The sequence below is a fragment of the Eumetopias jubatus genome, unplaced genomic scaffold, assembly GCF_037043125.1.
Source record: "Eumetopias jubatus isolate StellerSeaLion01/CBP00866 unplaced genomic scaffold, mEumJub1_p1.0 scaffold_4, whole genome shotgun sequence".
Classification (NCBI taxonomy): Eukaryota; Metazoa; Chordata; class Mammalia; order Carnivora; family Otariidae; genus Eumetopias; species Eumetopias jubatus.
Genome location: NW_028274810.1, coordinates 121,065,172 through 121,082,538, shown reverse-complemented (window position 1 = coordinate 121,082,538; position 17,367 = coordinate 121,065,172). Strand labels below are relative to the sequence as shown.

The window sequence follows — 17,367 nt, the reverse complement described above, 5'->3', positions numbered from 1 at the left end:
GCGGGGTGTGAGGGTCTTTCTCTAGCTGTTCCTACACTTGAGGGCAAATGGCCCTTCAGAACTTGTCAGTCTTACTGAGGCTGAGACCATGTTCACTGAGCTCCATCTTCGTGATGATCTGGTGGCTAAGATGCTGGGGATTTTGAGGGGGTGCAGGAGGGAGGTCTGGAACAGGGGAGAATCACCCCATTGTAAATGTAACCGTGTGGCTTTTTTTTTTTTTTTTTAAGGATTTTTATTTATCCATTTGAGAGAGAGCACGTGCATGCGTGCACGAGGCGGGGGGGGGGGTGGGAGGGGCAGAGGCAGAGGGAGAAGCAGACTCCCCACTGAGCAGGGAACCCCTGGGATCGTGACCTGAGCCGAAGGCAGACGCTTAACCAACTGAGCCACCCAAGCACCCCAGGAGTGTGGTTTTTGGTCGTGCTATGCCGCCGCTTGGAGGAGAAGAGTTGGTGTCTGCACCCACCCGGCTGAGCGTTCGGCTCTGCTCTAGGTGTCTTAGGAGGTCCTTCCAGAGCTGGTAAGACCAGCAGCAGCCTCCTTGACCCCTTCTCCCCCCACCGCCTCACCCCCCCCCCCCCGTTTTGGCCACCTCATGTAGCCATCTGGATGATCAGTTAGGATAAGAATCCCTGGTGAAGCGACATTTTTTGTTCCCTGAGTAATACATGATGTCTGCTGGTCACATGTTACCAGATGACAGTGTGCAGCTCAGATAAATCTTACAACCTAGTGAATGTGACACCGCCTCCATGGCTCATAGTACCCCCACCGTCTGTGGAATGGCTTGGACATCCAGGGACAGGTCATTCTCAGAGTGATGTTACTAGGTATGTCTCTTTCTTCCCTCTACCTAGAGTTCCTGGACTCAGGTGCACGAAAAAGCTTTAGTGCGGACGGAAGACGAGATCGATGGGCAGGGGTTTGGGAGGAGGAAGACCTGGCTCTCTTTCTGGCCTGGCCTCTCATGTGAGTTCTGAAACGCAGAGCCATCAGAACTGGTCTCGTAGGACTAAATGGCTTAACACAGGGCTTGGCACATGATAGTTGCTCAGTAAATGTCTGCTCTTCTGAGGCTTCTCCTTTAGCATCTAGTCAGTGTGCACTTTGTGGTTTTCAAATGAATGGAACCTCTCAACAAATCTGTTTAGTGTTAGCATTGATACTAAAACTTCCCTGCCCTTTTCTCGCCTGTTTACAGAATCCTGTCATACTTCGGATTTTGGTGCCGTCAGTCTGAAAAGCAGCATATCCATTTGGTACTCTAGAGGGACTGTCCTTCCCTGAACTAAAGCTGGGCCATTTGGGGATTTGGAGAATAAAGGTAAGAGATTTCTCCTCTTGAGGCTTTATGAAGCAAAAAATTGCCTTTGGAATCGGTGATCTCCTGCAACGCAAGTTGGGTTGTGGTTCTTGACTTCTTGGCCTGGCTTCCTGTGCTGGTTCGAGAAGCTGGCTTCCCATAACCTCACCCTGACACCTGGGACCTGGTTCTCAGCGTTCGGCGGCCTCACTGTTGTTGTGCTTTGGGAGCTCGCCCTCCGTGCCTAGCCGAGGAGGGAGCCCACTACATCCTAGGTGGATACCCCATGCCTTTCTTCCTGGCAGAGGGTGGCGGATACTCCAGCTATCCCGTTGAGACATGTGGAGACTGCACTGGGGGAGGATGAGAAGGTGCATTGGGAGCAAAACACCTCTTAGGGCGTGTAGAACGGAATCCCTGTCTCTCTCCCGCCCCCTTGCATTGCATGCTCAGTCCCACAAGTCAGAGGCTGTCTGGGGTAAAGGAAGAGGTGAAAACCCAGGGTTTTGGGCAGACCTGGGTTTTCCTGGCTTTGCCACCTGCCTCACCCTGGGCGGATCACTCAGCTGTTCCAAGCCTCGGTTTCCTCATCTGTAAGATAGGGATCGTATTAGCTCTTGCCTCGAGAGGATGTCGTGAGTATTGAATAAGATAGTGGAGATGGTTTATCATGCCGCCTGGCATGGAGGAGGAAATGCTCCAAAACGGAAGGGTATTTTTTTTTTTTTTTGAGATTTATTTATTTGAGACAGAGAGAGAGTGCGCGCACAGGCGGGAGGGGTGGAGGCAGAGGGAGAGAGAGAATCTCAGGCAGATTCTATGCTGAGTGCAGAGCCCAGTGTGGGGCTCGATCTCACGACCCTAGGATCACAACCTGAGCTGAAACCAACAGTCCCAGCACGTAACCCACTGCACCCCCCAGGTGCCCCAGGGTTTGGTTTGGTTTGGTTTTGTTTTTAACTCATTAAGTACACCATGTACAGTTCCCTCCACACAGCAGGCTCTTTCCAAGTCCTTGGCCTGCTCTTCTGTGTTTCAGCTCCCGCCAGGTCTGTCTGGGAAATGGCTTGTGCATGGTGCACAGACCCCCTTCCCTGAGCAGAGTGCCTGACTTCCTCCCATAGGCTGCAGCCAGCGATCTAGGGCATGCCTCCCTCAGACCCTGTTATGTCTCTCTCCCACCCACGCCTGTGCCCCCAGCTGCTTGTGACCTTGTTTGGAGCAAAGGACTGTCTTCCACATCCTGACACCCCACCCGACACCCACCTGACACTCCTGTGGATATTGCAAGAGCAAAGGAATGAACAATTAAAAAGGAGGAAGCAGAAAATAAGAGAGAGAGAACCAATAAGAAGAAAGTTCTTAAAGACTTAGAGCAAAAATGAGGTCAGTTGCATTTTTTTTCCTTAAAAAAAAAAACAACAAGGTGTTGAAAAGAATAAATCACAATGGAACAAGGAAACGTGGTTCAAGTGGGGACCGGTGAGAAGACAGGTGTGGAAGTCGGAGTGAGAGGGTAGCAGAGGATGGTGTTCACGCGCCCGTGTCTTTTCTCTTGTGCCTTAAATGTGTCCGAGTGCATTTGTATCTCTCGTCTCCTGTGTCCCCCGCGGTCCCGTGACCCAATGTGGTGGTGAGCCTGAGGCTCCGCCCTTCACTCAAGGTCGGGGAGACTGACACACACATGGGGTTCTCCAGACTCCCCACAGGCAGGGGAGGGCCGCGGGGGTTTTCTAGAGGGGGTGCTGCCGCTTGAGCCTCTTGGAAGTGGCACGAAAGTGAGACCCACTAGGAGCCGAGCTGATTTGCAGTTGGGGAGCCTGTGCACCCTGTGCTCAGCACCCTGGTGCATTGCGTCAGGAGCTGATTTCCCGCTGTTTGGGGTCAGAACTCGTCTACAGTGAGTGCCACTGCCTGGCCGCCTGTTCGGCTCTCAAGCGCTCAGCCGGTCCCTTGCATTTTGTTACTGGAGCCCACGCTCCCGATCCAGGTAGCCGACTTCGGAAGCAGGAGTACCGTGAATGTGCCTCAGCCTCTTGTGTGATCACCCTGGCATTAGGGCCGGACCACGCCGCTCCCATCGGGGGTGTGGGCAAGGGCAAGATGGGAGTCTGGTCACTGGGCTGGATGAGCGGCAGGCTGGGAGAACCGTCTCTTGTTGCCACAGCTGTGAGCGTGAGTGGTGTTGCCTGCATTCTGTGAATGGAAGAGAGAAGCCTGACCGATCTGCCCAGGGGTGATTGGAAAAGAATTTCCCCAGAGTTCAGCTGCTGGGAGTAGGCAGATGGAGCAGGGGTGGGTGCTGGGATTCGGAGGCGCTCCGCCCTGAACACGTCCGGGCAGGGCTGGTCTGTGCTGGGGGCTCCGAGAAAGGCGTCCACGCTGTGCTCGTGTGTGTGGTTCTACCCATCTTGAGGACACCGTCATTCCACTAGGGGCCTGTCTGCCTGCACCCCTGCTGTCCGTGAGCCTGGGCCCTGGAACAGAGGTACCAGTACCCCTGCATTTCCCCCCGACCCCAGCGCCCCCTCCCAGGCCCCCAGGGACCCTGGGCAGGTCCTTCACCACTCTCCAGGCTTCTTGTTTCTCAGCTGCAAAATGGACCGGTCCCCCCTTGGGCCGGTCTTGAGGAGCCCAAAGCTGGCCTGAAAAAATGCTCAGCCAAAAGGGAGCCCTTGTTGCTGGCTTCGCCTCCACCTCCTTGCCTGTCTAGCTTCTGATGGGTGATTCTCCCATCCCCACCCCTCCTTGGACATGCAGATAGGCTTGTGCCTTCTTCCCTCTGACCCTCACCTTGCTCTTTTGGACTCCCCTCCTGGCACCATCTCCCCCTGGGAGCATCTCTCGGCTCCTGCCCGATGTTCTCAGGCTGCCTTCCAGCCCTGACCTTTGTGGGAGAGGGCACCCACGGGCTCCTGCCTGCCTGTGGACAGGAGCCAGCCCTGGTCTTTGGCCACAGCTATTTCTTTCTCTGTCTACAGCACTGAAAGAGCTCCCGGCCCGCTCGGGACTCTAGGCTTGAAACAGAACACGTATTTTCACCCAAACACCTCTGCTATTAGCCCATTTTACTATTTACTCTATTTCTTGTGGTTTCATGCTGAGGTTTTTGGCTCATTGCATTTGACCTGGAGTTTATTTTTAGCAGTGGAGACAAGAGTTCAATTAATGTCAGAGTGTGAGGGCAAATGCAGAAGAGGGATTCGCAAGTCTGGAGGGAAATGCACCTAATTTTGTTGTTTCTGATCCTGCCTGCTGTGCTGGCAGACATCGGGCTTCCTCAGCTGTGCCACCATGGGCTTAGGCAGAGGCAGGGCACGGTGTCCTTGCCACGCCCCGGAAAACAAAAGTGCTTCTGGGACTCTTTCAGGGATAATAACCACCGCGGTTATCGTCATGTGTGATCATTATTACAGTTATTATTAAAGGCCAGACTTTGTCACCTGGGCTCTTGTTATGTCCCCAGTGGCCTTCATTGTCTCCAGAAGCAGCCTCCGATTTTCTGGAATATCAGCTCTTTCCCCTGCCCTGTAAATATTTTGAGAGAAGGCTGTGCGTCTTGCTCCCTCTCTGATCCCGGCTGTTGGCGTCATGACAGGCACATAGGACATGCTTGGGGAATGTTTTCTTGGACTGCCTGAATTTGAGGACACTGAGTTTGGGCTAGAAAGTTAGAAACAAGGCAGAAAGTACTCCTCTCTCAAGGGCTCCGCAGTCGGCTTTGGGAAACAACATAAACGCTGCGCGTGCTTAAGGGCTTTCAGTTTATAAAGGTCTCCCTCATCCTTTCTCCTGTCTCTTTGTCCCCGAGTCTGGACTGAGAAACTACAGCATTCGCTCTGCAGGCGTCTGCAGTAAAGGAAGGAAAAGCCTTGCTCTGAAGGCCATCTGGAAATGGAGACTGGCTTTGTGGATCCCTGATGTCGTGGACTGCATGTTTGTGCCACCCAAAATTCATATGTTGAAACCCTAACCGGGAATGCAGTGGTCTTAGAAGGCGGGCCCTCTGGGGGGTGATGAGGTCATGGGGGCGGAGCCCTCAGCGATGGGATTAAGGGTCTTAGAAAAGGGACATCAGAAGAGAGTCGCTTCTCTCTGCTCGCTGCCGTGTGAGGACAAAACCAGAAGACTGTCTTTTGCACACCAGGACCTGAAGTCTGCCAGCACCTAGGTCTTGGGCGTCCAGCCTCCAGGAACCTTGAGAGATGTTATTTAAGGCACCCCATTGGTGGCGTCTTGCGATGGCAGCCTGAGCAGACTGGGACACCGTATCTCACCGATGAATGACCTGGAGACTCAGACAGATGGTGCTGGTGAGGCCTCCCTGCTGGCTGGTGGTGCATCTCAAGTTTGCATCTTCAGAGTCCGGGCACTCAGGCCTGCCCCACCCGATCTGCAGGCTCTCTGGACTGTCTCTTTGTGGCCCCTCATTGCTCCATCTGTCTGTCCGTCTGTCTGCCTCTCCTGTGATTTTTCTCTTCCATCTTCCTTTCTCTGTCTCACAGATTTTTCTTCGGAAGATGAGGATCTTTCTCTCAAGAGTGCCTCTTGGGGGAAGGGAGGAGAGGCTAACCGGGGCTGCACTGGAGTCCACCTCCGCAGCACCTGGTGTGGTGGCCGGCATGATACGGCAGTTTCCTCCCTCCCTCCCACCCTCGCCGTGAGCCAGGTAGCACATCAGCTCTGAGAGACAACAGTAGGTAAACACGCTGGGGGAGACAGTGTATTCAAAGAACTGTGTGTGCACGGTGTTATGGCCTAAATGTCTGTGTGCCCCCCACCTCCCCCGGATTCCCACGCTGAAGCCGTCTCCCCCCCTGTGCTTGTGTTTGACTGAAGGGAGTAAGTCAGCTTAAATGAGGTCAGAAGGGTGGGACCCTGATCCAATCGGATTAGCGTCCTTATCCTTATAAGAAGAGACACGAGAGCTCGGTAGAGCTTGGCCTTCGCTCTCTATGCCATGTGAGGACGCAGCAGGAAGGTGGCTGTCTGCACGCCTGGAAAGAGATCTCTCATCAGGAACTGAATGGGCTAGAACCTGGATCTCAGACTTCTTGCCTCCAGAGCTGCGAGAAAATCAGTGTCTGTCATGCAAGCCTTGTGTGCCCTCTGGAGTTTTGTTAACGCAGCCTGAGCTGACTCGGGTGCGTGGTGGATGCGCAGCTCGGGCCACGGGCCATGGGGAGGGTTGATTGCCATGGCCCCGAGGCTCCTCTGTGAGAGCTGGGTGCTGGCTGACACCTTGGAATCTTCACAATCCCATCTTGAAGATGAGGTGCCCACAGGAGGGACTGTAAGAGCTACTTTTGTCTGTCCAGCCTGTTTCCTGAGGCAGAGTTTCCCTAGGCCGGGCCCGCCCACAGTCGTCACTCTTCTTCTCTTCCTTGCTCACACAGAATCCGGTATTTCGTGAACTCTCCTGTGCTCGTGGCATCAGGCTCCTGGAACTAGAGGCAGCTCGATCAGTGCTGTGAGGCACCACGAACAAGGTGCTGTCTTTATGGGAGTAGAAGTGGTGTTGGGGCTCAATACTTGTGTCATAGTAAAAATACGAGTGCTACGAGTAATAATTGTAGCTCAGTACTTTCCATACATATATCTCTTCTTTTAAAGATTCTATTTATTTTAGAGAGAGAGCAAGGAAGAGTGCGCACAAGCAGGGGGAGGGGCAGAGGAAGAGGGAGACTCTCCAGTAGACTCCACGCCCAGCGTAGAGCCCACAACCCTGAGATCATGACCTGAGCCGAAATCAAGAGTTGGATGCTTCACTGACTGAGCCACCCAGGCGCCCCAGCCCTTTCCATCTATCATCTCATTTACTTTTCCGAACGTGTGAGGGGACGGAGGTTAAGGAACACACCCAAGATGATAAATGAAAGCGTCTCCCTGTGGAATGTGTGTGATGCAGATTAGTACTCCGTGCCTTTGCATCATTTCAAGTTCCTTTTATTTTGTAACTTGAGGCTAACATTCAGAAGATTTTACTAATGAGAGAACCATTGGCTAAATTGTAGTAAGTGCTCTATATCCTGGCTTAGCCCATCCCAGTGTGTCTCTTGGTACCTCTTACCCCAGGTGCGCCCCCTGTTCCTTCCAGTCGCCTCCTAGCTTGGGCGCCAGATTCTCTCCGGGTGAGAAGCCCTTCCCTTCCTGCTCCCCTGGGATCCAGGTTTGTCTGGGTGGCTGGCTGCAGTGGGTTCGATCCTTGGTTTGTAATGGGTGAAGTGACAGTCCTGTGTGGTACACAGCTGTCTTGTGGCCTGGCTCCTCTGGGATGTGGGTGGCTTCCAGAAGCCCCGCACTGCTGCCTTCTGGGTCCCCGTGGTCTCTCTGAGGGGAATGACCAGCTTGCTGGGAATTCATATTCTTCTGCTGCAAGGCATTTTCTCTCCCGTTTGGTCACTCTGGTAGAGCTAGTCGTGGTGGGTGCCTTTGGGAAGAAAACACCCATCAGTGGGATGGATGCAAGCTGGACTTTTTTTTTTTTTTTAAACTTCCCTGCAAAGATGAAACCTTTATTAAAACTCAGGAATTGACCCATTCCAGCGTCGTACAGCGTTCGGCCTCAAGGACTCATATGGCCATTTTTCTGCTGTTGCAGACCAGAGGCACCCTGCCTTCATGCCTGTGGGAAATCAGATGGGGGAGGGACCTTTAAAAAGGTTGGATTAAGGGAAAATTTCATAAAAATAAGAGGAAAAAGAAAAAAGAAAAACCAATTTAAGTGCCATCCTCTCTGAGCTTGCTTCTTCCCTGAGTGTCTGGCTTGCTTCTTCCCTGAGTGTCTGCCCCTGCCCGTGCCCGGAGGGGAGGGAATTGGGACTTCGGCAGGGGACCTGTAGCAGAAGGGACCCTGGAAGGAGACCTGAGCCTTGGTCTCTGCTTTGCCACCTGCCAGCCCGGGGCTGGGAAGAAGGCTCTTGGTGCTTCTGAGCCTCAGTTTCCTCCTCTGCCAAGTGAGCTGTTCTGAGCACCAAATGACATTGTGGTCTGACTCTTCAGAGACACTTGAGATAGCCCACCAGTGGCCGCTGACCAGACACCTTCATTGGCCATTTGTTTTGGGTCTTCGAACCTGATTGTCCCCAGTGATGGCGGAAGGCAGCGTCGGAGAATCATCACAGGAGCAGAAATCGAAGCAAATTTTCCAGGAGTCATCATTTTTACCTGTACCCCCTGTGCTTCCAGTCTCCCATCCGTATCCTTCACACACATTTTTAAACAAAATTTATTTTTAGAACAGTTTCCTATTTTACCAGAAAATTGTGACAGTCCTTCTGAATGATCCCCCATACCCCACGCTTGTTTTCCCTGCTATGAACATCTTACGTTAGGGTGGCACATTTGTGACGATGAATGGCCAATATTGATTCACTATTATTAACTACAGTTTATACTTACTATCTTTTAGATTTCCTTTTTATCTGATATTCCTTTTACTGTCCAAGGATCCCATCCACTCTGCCCTATCTAGTCTGGTCTTTCTTTAGGCCTCTCTTGGCTGTGATAGTTTCTCAGACTTCCCTTGTTTCTGATGACCTTGATGGTTTTGGAGAGTACTGGTCAGGTACTTTGTAGATTGTCCCTCAGTTAGGACTTGTCTGATGTTTTTCGCAGCAGTAGACTGGGATCATGGCTTTGGGAAGGAAGGCCCCAGGGATAGAGTGCTATTTTCATCGCATTGTATCAAGTGATACGCTGTCACATGAGTAATTACTGTGAATGTTGACCTTGGCCACCTGGCTATGGTGCCGCTTGTCAGATTTCTCCATTGTAATATACTCTCCCTGCCTCACCTTCCCCGCTGCGCTTGGACGGATGTATACAGGCCACACTTAGGGAGTGGGAGACCACGTTCCTCCTTGGTGGTGGAGTCGTTACACAAACTGTGTGGAATTCTTCTCCGTGGGAGATTTCCCCCGACTCCGTCTATATTGATATATCTCAATATGGCATCATGGATATTGAATATATACTTTGGATTTTGACTTTATTTGCACACGCTTTTCCGGCTTTGGCCATTGGGAGCTCTTTCTGTGGGATCCTATGTCCTTTTGACATACCTCCCATTATTGTGGGAGTATCTGTTTGCTTGCTTGCTTGTTTGCTTGTTTTTGAGCATTTCCTTACTTTCTGGCACTACTTGTATATTTCCTGCCCCAGATCTAGAATCAGCCATTTCCCCAAGGAGCCCAGTTTGTTTTATCAGGGAATGGTATTAGAAACCAAGGTGTGGGTGCTAGATGTGCTCATGGCTCCTGGGATGTCACTCCTAGGCCTCCTCAGTGACAGTGATGAAATACGTGTGTGTATACTAACCCTCGTATACCCACTTGTGTATAAATATTTTTATACACATCCATCCGAATCTATATTAAGCTAACCATGAATTCAGCGGATGCCCCAGCTATAATCCATTACCGCTCTCCCACACTATGGAACAGGCTTGTTTTTTTCTGGCCACATTGATTGGCGAGAGGAGGTGATGAATGCCGAGGTCCAAAGGTCCACATGGGCAGAGAGCCATGACTGAGAGCACTGGACTTTTCCGTGTGGGTACTGTGGTCTCGTGGACACAGGCGGACAGAGACTCAGAGATGGGTCCTTCCCAGAGTGCGTGTAGACCAGGACACCGTCACATGCACATCAGCCTCTGCCCATCTCTCCCTGGGCCTCTGTGCCCTTCCTGGCCCCTTGGCCTTCCTGGCCTCCGGCAGGACGCTTTCCCCATGTCACCCCTGCGGCATGCCCTCTCCTCCCACACTCCTGAGCCCCCTGGCCTTACCACATCAGAATATGCCCACCCCCCCTTTTTCGTTTTTTTAATTGAACTCTTGCGTGTCTGCCTCTCCTAAGTAGACTGACCCCTTGAGGGAAGTCCTGTGTCACCTCAGCAGGGACTCACACAGCCCCCCAAAACCAGAGAAAGGGCTCAGCCATTCGGTTCGTGAGTTTGTCGGGGAACTAAAGCAGTGGACAAGATACATGCCCGGCTTTCTTAGAATTTGCCGCACACCGAAGGGGAATGAAGGCATTCATGTCCAGTGCGGGATGCCCTCCCTGCTTCCCTTTTCTGCCAGCTATCCCAAACTCGTGTGTCTCCATGGCCAGGCAGGCGATGGGAGTCAGGGGTGTGGGCCTGGTGGGCAGGTGGCAGGGATTGGTGGGGAACTGGACGGCACATGGGGCCGACGAGGAGCCGGAACACCTGGTGTGACGTACCCGCCTGGCTGCCCGGCTCAGGTCAGTGTCCTGTGGGGTTGCCCAGGGTCTGTGCCTGAGCGGTTGTTTGTAAACCTTTTGACTCTTGCCCCTGTGTGTGCCCGGTGTTGAGGGAGCAGTGACCAGCCCACGGCTTCTGATTCTACCCCTGAAGCACTGCAGGCCCACTGTGGCCACATCTGATGGCTCCAGGGGGACTGGAAGCCTGGAAGGGCGGAGGGCCTTGCACCTTGCTATTCGCCCCTGTTCCTGACGTGGTGACGGGGGCAGCACTTGGTCTCAGGGCAATGGTGGCTTCCAGCTTGCACAGGTCCCTTTTGGTCCCACCCCCTGGGGACCAGCCTCACTGGCTGTTCTCAGAGATGACACCCCCCAGCCAAGACCCCCCACCCCCCAGGGCCCGCAGGACTTCTCATCATCCCACTCTTCTGCCCCATCCCTAAGGGGGTGCACTGCTCTATGCAGCCACTATTTCTCGGATGTGTGAGGGTCCCCCTTTGACCTTTTCAGTAAATGGCTCTTTAATCTGAAATTCTGCCTCTTCCGGGTCGAACCCTGATTAATGAACAAGGTATATTTTTGTATTTCCCACTCCTGTCTCCTTCGCTCAACTGAGCTGGAAGCAGGTTTCCAAACTTGTGACCTCAAGGCCCTGAGTGGGCCCCCCCCACCGCCCACCTGCGCCCTTCTGTGTCACTCGCTGCCTGCCGTGCCTGCTGTCTTCACCTCCTCCTGCCGCCGCCCACGACCACGGGCACTCCCGGGGGGCTCACTGGTGGCCTGTCTCCACAGCCTGCTGAGCAAGGTGGGTGATGCTTCGGGTTTTCCACTGTGGGCACCGGTCCCCAGGGTGTGCTGGGCTCCTCTGTGTCTGCAGGGGCGTGTGCTCGTGCGGGGTGGAAACAGCCTTGTCCAAACAGACCGGGGCAGTGCTGACGGGGAAGTGAGGCTGGCCTGGGGAGAAGACGTGGGCCGGGGCTTCTTGGGGGGTTTCCTCTGTGCCATGGCCCTGCAGAAGGCACACTTCCCGCGACCCTTCCTGCTCCCCCATGGCCACTTACCGGGGAGTGTCTCCTTGACCCCGGTTCGGGGCCGGCTCTCCTCCCGTGATTGGCCCCTTGCCCCAGTACCCGGGTCTGCACTCGCCGTCCTGACGGGGCACGGTGACAGTCCTTCTGTCAACCCACTGCCGAGCCTGTACCCGGTAAGTCTGGCTGCAGTCCTTGCTCCCCTTCAGGGGCAATGCGCTTGGTTATAAATCACGATATTCCTCGATAATGCTCATTGAGTATGATCATGATGACGGTCAGCCGTAGCAAAAACTGGCCTTTGTACGTGCATTCCATTTTCCTTATCGTGCTTTACACTTTACCTTCCTGATTCAGAGCATTCCAGAATGGGCTGTGTGGATTTATTGGCGGTGTGTACTAGTTTGCCGGGGCTGCCGTAACAAAGGACCACTGGCTAGGTGGCTGAAAACAACAGAAGTTTATTCTCTCTCAGTTCTTCAGGTCAGAAACCTGAAATCAAGGCATCAGCAGGACCGTGCGCCCTCTGAAGATTCTAGGGAAGAGTCCTTCCTCTTCTCTGAGCTCCTGGTGGCATCTGGCAGTCCCTGGCCTTTGTTGGCTTGTGGCTTCATCTCTCCTACCCCTGACTTAAGCCTCCCGTGGGCTTCTCTGTGGTGTGTCTGTATTCAGATTTCCCTTTTCTTGTAAGGATTAGGTCCACCCTAATCCAAGATGACTTCATCTTCACTTGACTACTTCTACCAAGACCCCATTATCAAATAAGCTCACATTCACAGGTACTGGGGGGTTAGGACTGTAACATACCTTTCTGGAGACACAGTTCAACCCAAAACAGGGCATAAGAAGAAAATGTTACAGCTCCTGTTTTTATTTTATTCCGTTCTTAGAAAATGGCTTCATTTTTGTATGTTTTCTAATATTACAGGCATTTATGTGTATAAATGACAAACAAATACTTATGCAGAATTTGGGGGCTATGCTCAAACACGAGTGATGAGGGCACACTCAAAAGAACACAGTAATCAGGCCATACTATCTGATGTATAGACTGGCCAAGTCGCAGTCACATTGGGCGGCTGTAACAAAATACCATAGACTAGGTGGCTTAAGCAGCAGGAAATTTACTTTCTTGAAGTTCTGACACTGGGGAGTCCAAGATCAAGGTGCAGCTGATTCAATTTCTGGTGAAGAATCTGTTCCTGGCACGCAGATGGGCACCTTCTTTCTTCCTCAGAGAGAGAGAGAGAGAGAGAGAGAGAGAGAGAGAGAGAGAGAACACAGGCTCTGTGGTGTCTCTTCTTTAAGTAAACTAGTCCTCTTGCATCCGGGCTCCACCTTTATGACCTCATTTGTCCCTCGTTACCTCCATAAAGACTTTGTCTCCAAGTACAGTCACATTGGGGATTGGGACTTCAACATATGCATTTCTAGGAAGACACAATTCAGTCTATAGCAGGTCCCATCTTCTGGATTTTCTTATACAGTCCAGTGTCCTTCTTGGCTCTTGTGAATTACAGCGAAAACCTGGAGCTTGGTTAGACCCCAACTTGAGTTCCAGCTACACCTGGTTTTTATCCTGGCATTTTTATCACTTTGTATTTTATTTTGTCTTAACATCAGTGCCTAGATGCCGTGGGCAAGTTAACCACCCTCTTTGAGCCTCCCTTTCCAAATACTAGCTGCCTCTCTCATTCCTCACTGTCCTCATGGGGATAATGCCTGCCTAGGGGTTGTTAGGAAAGGGTAAGTGAGGTCACTAAGTGGGTGCTTAGTAGCTGCCAGCAGTCTTCCCTTCTGCCCACATCAAACCCTCCCGCGCCCCTCCTCTGCCCTGCAGTGATGGCTTCTTTGCCCCTGCTGTGAGGGGTCACCACCACCCTCTCTGAGGCCTCCCACACCCTGTCTTTCTCAGCCCTTTGCTTTGTCGTCACTGATGTCACTGTCAGGTATTGAACTGTCGTTTGGGTTTGTGTTCGTGGATTTGTCTTGCTGCAGACTAGCTCGTAAGGCAGGGCTGTGGAGTCCAGGCAGCGTGTATACAGTAGGTGATCATGACCGAGAGCGTATTGGGTGGATCGTGTCGGGGAGAAGGGAGGGCTTTGGCCCCCGTGGCCGGTGCTTCCCCTTTCTCGCCCTTTCTTCATCTCAGGAGGTGGGAGGCAGCATGAACAAGCTCTGCTTCACCCCTCGCTGCTCACTGCCCAGGGCGCAGTCAGCAGGAAGCCAGGTCTTGGAATTCGTAGAGAAGAGCCCCGGCAGCACTGCCACAGGAACACGGGCCCACAGGTCGCGTGACCCAGTGCGAGTTCTCAGCCTGTGCCTTACTGCTGGCAAGGACTTCGGAGAAATCCCCGTCTTTCCTTCTTGCAAAATGAAGCCAGCGATGGTACCGGCCTCATCAGGTTGCTGTGGCGGGGAGGAGAGTGAATGTCTGCGGGCCCACAGCACCTTACCAGTCCAGGCCGGGAGAAGCACTGCTCTCCAGATGAGCTAGGCTTCCACATAACCTAGGCTTCCACATAACCAGCTGCCTCTCTCCTCCCCTCGCTGTTGGACTCTGGCCCAGTTAACTTCCTCCCACCGAGTGTCTACTCTTTGTTACCTGTAAAGGGAGTAAAGCTTTTCTCACCGTTGTTACGAAATGTCCGTAAAGTGACGTGAAGCGGGTTATAAAACACAACACAAAGGTAGGGAGTTAGCATTAGCAGGTTTGATTGGGAAACTTCATTACCACATCGGTATTGTTTGAGACTTGGTATCGTGAAGTCAGGAGCTGATGGCCAGTGGGGATTGGTGCAAATTCAAGCTCTTGAGTCCTTCCCCAGTAGTACATGAGTGTGTCATCCTGCAGCTACGTTAGAGCTCTTTTCCCTGGTATTTTTTGGTACACGTGCATGCCGTTGAGTCGTGCTTGGCCCAGAGCCCTGCCCTTGTTAACCCTCTGAAAATACCTCCCTGGCCAGATGCACCCAGGCTCCTTGTTTTCTTGGCTCCTGCTTCCAGCATCTTGTCCCCGCTGGCGCGGCCAGGGCCGGTTTCCTTAGCTCCTGCATCAGGGGTTCTGCAAGTTGTAGCGATGAATGTTGGCAAGAGAAAGTGGGTACTCTCCTGCAGTGCCGGGGGGCCAGGGTGGTGATGAATCAGACCAACTTTGTTGAAGGAAGTTTTGGCAGGACCTCTTAATGTGTAGAGTGGGTGCACTTCTGATGAGTCGGGCCTGGAGAAACAATAAAACAAGTTGCGAACGATACTCCGGCGATGGCATTGATAAAATGGCAGACCCCGGAAGAGAACCTCACTGCTGGACCATGTCCCCCTCAGCAGTCACCAAGAAGAGTGAACTGTTGTGTCCTCCCCAGTGCATCGGATCAGGAGGTACATGGTGTTGGTTTGTCCCATCCCTGAGGATATCGACCTTGATCACTTGATGAAGGTCAACCTGGTGTCTGGCCAGTTTCCCCACTGTAAAGTTACTATTTTTCTCTTTATTATTAGTAAGTATCTTGTCTGGAGATACTTTGAAACCATGTAAATAGTGGGTTTCTCATCTTACTTGTACCTGACTAATTTTAGCACCCATCATCGATTATTTGTTTGAAACTGTTCAACTGTTGGTGCTTGCTGAACAGTTGTCTGTCTCATCATTATTTCTGTATTTATCAGTTGGGATTCTAATGTAAGGCAGAGCTTTCCTTTCTTTTCCACTCAAAAAAATTTGAACTATTCCTATTGGTGGGAACTCATGCATTTTTATTATATTGGTTACTATCGATAACGGCAATTATTTTTTTGCTCAGTTTTTTCTAGATCTGGCCACTGTGGTGCCCTTCATGTTGAGCTCTATGTCCTTTTGACATTGTTTTTTGAGCATTGCCTTACTTTTTGGCACCACAAGATGTTCTAGTCTCATCTTGTCTGTCCCTCCCCCAGCCCTGGAGTCAGCCACTCCTTCAGTGGGATTCTTGCCAGAAGCCCACACGCTCAAATTAATAATGAGGAAATAGCCGACAGAACCAAACTGAGGGACATTTCTACAAAATAGCTTGTCAGTACTGTTCAGAAGTGAAAGACAAAGCAAGACTGAGGAATGATTCCAGGTTGAAGGAGACTAAGGGACATGTCAGGTAAATGCCATATGTGATCCAGGATTGGATTCTGGGTTGGGAAAGACACTCTTGGTAAAATCTAATAAAGTCTCTGGATTAAGCAATAGTATCATGTTCATGTTAATTTCTTGAGAAAATTTGGTAATTGTACTGTGGTTACACAAGACATCCATACTGAGAAATTGCAAGGCTATGGAAATTCACTATAGTTGTAAACTCTTTTTGGAAGTGTGGAATTGTTTTAAAGTGAAAAGTTAAAAAAAAAATTTAAGCACAAATAAGATAAATTTATATATACTAATATGGAAAGGTGTCCATAATCAATTAATTGAAGAATAGTCGTACTTTTTGCATAGAGTTAGCCCGCTTTTATAAAATCATACGGAACAATAGGGGCATACGCATATTTATCAACACATGGAGAAATTCTGAGAAGGGTCTGTACTTCTTGCTAACAGACATTTCTGGGAACTGTGATTGGAAGGTGTGAAAAAGCGGGAGCTTTGACTTTGACTTTTTCTTTTTTTTAAACAAAGAGCGTGTTTTACCACTAGAATGGAAAGGTCGTGAGCACATGGGTTGTGTGGGGGTGTGCTTCTGCACATATGTGTTTAGTTCTGATAACCCCTATCCAACTCAGTCTCTGTTGCATGTTCCTGCACACAGGCAGTGCCGAGCAAAAGGTCTTACCTAGTGAACACTCACACTCACCCATTTTTCAACCCATTCTCTGCTTTCCTCCGTCTGATCCTTAACAAATCTGTAGGTTGGAGATGCATGGGGGTTGGAGTGGGGCTGCAGTCCATGCTGGTTAACCATGAAACCAGCTGACTCACCTTACCTTCATCCAAGGAAACTGGCAATTGTCCATCCTTGAAAACTTGAGGGGAGTGCATATTCTTCCGGTCTTCCCAGAGGAGTATAAATTATAAATTAGCCAAGTGACAGTCATCATATTTGCTCCTCTAAGGAGCAATGATGAGTTAAGTGGTGCTTGGTATCTCCAAACCCAGTTAATTAGTGAACCGTGATCAGTTCCTCCCAGGGACTTTTAATGATCACTCGGCTTTTGTAGTTCATGTAAAATTTCATTTACTTGGGTTTATGTTTATGTATAGGTTAGTTTTCCCGTGTTAGAGCGTTGATTCAAGAAGGAAGAGGCAGGAACAAAAGTTACATCTCTTGAAGCTCTGCTGTGTGCCATGAGCTATTACAGGTTGACTAATGGAATCTCCCCACTACTAGGTAACATTGTTCCAGTTTATCAAGGAGGAAACTGATGCAAGAAGGTGTGCCCTGCAGGCTCTGGTGGGCTCACTGGATTAGCACCTGCAGGAACGACATGTCCCCTGCCCCATGCCTGTTCCTTACTCCTTTTGGATTCATTCTCCAGAATGGTTTCTGTTTGTTTCCTTCTCCCTGGGCTGCCCCATGACCACTTGCAGCTCCTTAAATGCTGACCCCACTTTTGTGTTCTAGGTTCTTTGCTTTGTTCTGGCATGGCGTTTCCGTGGATGGTTCTCTTGGTAATTACTATAAATGATGGTGATAATAATAAAAATAGAATCTATAAGTGTTTTTATGCAGCTCTCACTGTGCTGGGCAAAATGCTGAGCACTCCCAGGCTTTATGCTGCAGCCACCCAATGAGGTTTAGGAGCTCACTGTGGGATGGGGGCCTGAAATCCACAGGTTTGTCTAGG

The 17,367-nt window shown here is 51.1% G+C and overlaps 1 long non-coding RNA gene across 25 annotated transcripts in view; it reads left to right on the top strand.

The window, feature by feature from the left end:
* The window catches only part of LOC114211185 (uncharacterized), a 376,382-nt gene that overhangs the window by 140,824 nt on the left and 218,191 nt on the right, over positions 1-17,367 (top strand). For 23 of the 25 annotated variants that reach the window (XR_015768071.1, XR_015768066.1, XR_015768060.1 and 20 more), the window contains 2 exons: positions 1,205-1,327; positions 2,507-2,692. This is a non-coding gene — a long non-coding RNA (uncharacterized LOC114211185). The remainder of the gene's footprint in view (positions 1-1,204; positions 1,328-2,506; positions 2,693-17,367) is intronic. The other 2 variants (XR_015768068.1, XR_015768063.1) reach the window with 1 other exon arrangement.